Genomic DNA, 3,804 nt, shown 5'->3' with positions numbered 1-3,804 from the left:
CCTGTCCCCATCCCTTTCACCCTCCCTTCTTCTTTGGAGAAGTTTCGAATATAAGCCCTTTCCAAGAGCATGGTTTTTTTCCTTCTACTCTGAAGTATCAGACATCAAAATTTTACATTTTATTTACAAACAAATATCTGTCAATTTTTTTCATTTTATTTGCTCCTGCTATAATTTCAGCCGTTTCTATTTCAAACTGACATTAGAGATTTACTTATTCTCATTCTCAGTCTAACAAGTTTCCAGTTTAACTTCATCTTTCACCATCCTTTTCATTTGAATATCTTTGGATAATTATGAGACACCTCCCTTATTATTGTGGTCTTGTCCAATGTCAGATCATATTAAAAGTTTAGATCTAGTTTATTGAGCAGTAGCATCTGCCAACTAAACCTCTGTCACTGCTTTGTAAGTTTCTCTCAATGAATTACATAGCTTACTTCAGATCACTTTATTCTAGGAATATTAAATTTGTGTTATTGAGTTGGAATTGATTATATTTTCATTAGTTTGTCCTCAGGTAAGAGTTCTTCCATAAGTAATTACAAACTGAGATAGTTTCTGCTTTTATTTATTTACTTGTTATTTATTGGCTACCTAAAATCAAGATTGATTGAGTATATGTCATGAGGTTGTGCAAAGACTTTATTATGACTGTATAACATAGGTAGGGTCAATTTGAGTAAGTGTATTACGTTGAACTTTCCAAGAATCTATTCTTGATTGTCCCAGAGATCCATTGTGAGACATTAAACAAATCACTTTATTTGTTCTCTGTGAAAATTAATGTGTTGTCCTTGAGTACAAACATGAAGGTTCTGACACATACTCAGTAAAGCATTATCTTTTGTGTAACGTTGATAGACTTGTTCTGAGCCAAACAGTTTCTCTGGGGTCACTCGACAGCTCATGTATGCTAAGTTTAGGGGTGCAGTTCATGGCCACTAGAGCTAAAAAGGAATTAAACCCATCAATTTTACCTCATTAGCATAGTGCTGAAGCAAGTGAGCCAACAAGTCAGTTATTAAATTGCTGAGAAAGCAAAGAGAGACTGAATAAATATGTATGTGGGTTGAGATTGGCTATAAAGTACATCAGTTTATTACATGAGAAATTGAGGTCTTTGCCAAGGCTTACCTTGAGTAACTTCCTGTCTCCTGAGGGATCCAAAAGATGAGATTCTTCTCCTAAGACCATGCCCTGGAGACACAGCTTCTCTCTACTAGTTCTGCAATATTCCATGTTCCTAGTGCCCAGTACAAAAGTTTTGAGGCAAACGTAAAATAGATAGCTAGTGGGAAGCAGCCGCATAGCACAGGGAGATCAGCTTGGTGCTTTGTGACCACCTAGAGGGGTGGGAAAGGGAGGGTGGGAGGGAGGGAGATGCAAAAGGGAAGACATATGGGGACATATGTATATGTATAACTGATTCACTTTGTTATAAAGCAGACACTAACACACCATTGTAAAGCAATTATACTCCAATAAAGATGTTAAAAATAAATAAATAAAGATGGCTTCACTCACCTGGAAAAAAAAATGTTTTGAGGCACACCATTAATATTTACCAAGATGTAATAATGTCTCAGGGTAAAAATCTTAATATTTACAGTTTACTTCAACTGTATATAAACTTTAATGAATTCATATGATGAAATACTTTTTTAGCTCTTCTGTTTTCCCTAATTTTTATTTAGGCGAAACATCCTCTGTTCAGTGTGGTGGTCAAGAATGTGGGCTGGGTAATCAAATCTCCTAGGTTCAAAACTCTGCTTTCAAATTCCTAACTTTGTGACTTTGGCAAATTACTTAACATCTGTAGGCCCCAGTTTCCTCATTTATCAAATGAGGGTAATAATACCAAGTGCTTCATAGGTATACTATAAGGGTTAAATTAGTTAATTCATAAAAAGCATTTAGAAGAGGATCTGGCACACAGTAAGTATTCCATAAATGTGAACTCCCACCCACTGTGGCACCAACTTTTCCTGCCCTTCACTCAAGGCCCAAGCCAAGTTCTCTTTCTATTTTTTTTCCCTTCTGATTTCAGGCTCACCGGCATTGGCCTGAGATTAAAACTGTCCTCTTCCTCACTACTAGATTCACCACCTGCATTGTTCTTGAAAGCCTCCAAGTATTCTTCCCTTTTCTAGGTTTTGGGCCATTTTACTCCATCTGAAAAACTGTTTATGGGTTCTGTAGAGAAGTATCTCTTCCATTTACACGTTGAAAGGTTTTTCTCTGATTACTAGAATATGAGTTCCTTGAGAGCTGGGACTGTGTCTTAATTATCTCTATTACCTCTGTCCCTTCCCCCTCCCTGCTGCACAGTCTAAGTTAAAGAAAAGTGAAAAAAAGAATTAATCCATTTAGCTTTTGTATTTTTTGCTCATTTTATCCTGGGTATTCTGTCCCGAACCTCCCGTTTTCCTGAAATTTTTCTTGCTCCTTTTATCTCTGGAAGTTTTAACTTCACCTAGTGATGCTGAGATCCCATCTTGGATCATCACTATTTCCTGGCAGGTAAGAGGTTCAGTTTATCACACAATCCATTTGCATGTTAGAAAAAAAATTCCCATTTAATTCACTTGGATTTAATTTCACTTGTATTTTCTTGGCTCCAGCTAGATAGACCATTCTCTTTTAAAAAATCTATCAGTAGCTTTGAGAGGGATTCTATTTTGCAGAACTCTTTGTCTTATTCCTTATTTGAAGATAGGGTCATACCACCCTAAGTTTCTTTTTCTTTTTTTTTTTTTTTGAATAAATTTGACATGTAACATTGTGTAAGTTTAAGGTGTGCAGTGTGTTACTTTGATACATTTATATATTGTAATATGATTGCCAATGTAGCAGTATTTATCTCATTACACAATTGTAATACAATAGTACTGTCTATATTCATTATACTATGCATTAGACTCTATGGCTTATTTACTACTCATTCAAGTTTGTACCCTTAAACACCATCACCCTTATCCCCCCACCCCCACCCCTGATAACCATTATGTTAACTCTCTGTTTTGTTTTGTTTTTTTACAGGTTTAACTTTTTTAGATTCTACGTGTAAGTGATATCATTACCCTCGGTTTCTTTATGTGCAGAATAAGAATCAGCTCTCACTTGGAGAAGATGAGGATAAATTAGGTCAATCTCTTAATTTTTTTTCTTTTTAATACATGCAAAAGATATATGGAACACATATATTGGGTATAAAACTTAATCATGTAATGAACTACCCAAGAACTAGAATATTTACCAGTAAATTGCATCTACAATCGTGTTTCTCCTCTATCTCTTCCTCCTGCCCTCGGAGGTAACAGTATCCTAAATTTTGTGCTGGTTTTTTTTTTCTTAATTTAGTTTTAGCACAAATGTATATGTGCTAAAATAATATATTGTTTAATTTGTATGTTTCTGAGCTTTATAAAAAATGCTTTCACTCAATATATAGTTTTCTGGGATTTGCTCTTTTAACTCAGTATTATGTTTCCAAGATTCATTCATGTTGTTGTGTATAATGATTGTTGATTTTCAGTACCATATAACATTCTATTGTGTGAATATATCACAATTTATTCTTCTGTTGATACATAGTTGGCTTGTTTCTAGCCTTTTAAATAATTATAAACATTGTTGCTATAAAATTTTTTATGTATGCCTCCTGGACACACATGCAAGGGTTTCTCTTGGTCATATACCTAGGAGTAGAGTTGTTGGTTGTAGAGTATGCAAATATTCATCTTTGTGAGATAATTAATGCCAAACAGTTTTCTACTATTCCCACAGTTTATAAGAATTTCA

The sequence above is a fragment of the Monodon monoceros genome, unplaced genomic scaffold, assembly GCF_005190385.1.
Source record: "Monodon monoceros isolate NGI ecotype Baffin Bay Population unplaced genomic scaffold, NGI_Narwhal_1 Super_Scaffold_12, whole genome shotgun sequence".
NCBI lineage: Eukaryota > Metazoa > Chordata > Mammalia > Artiodactyla > Monodontidae > Monodon > Monodon monoceros.
Note: the sequence above shows the minus strand (reverse complement) of the source record.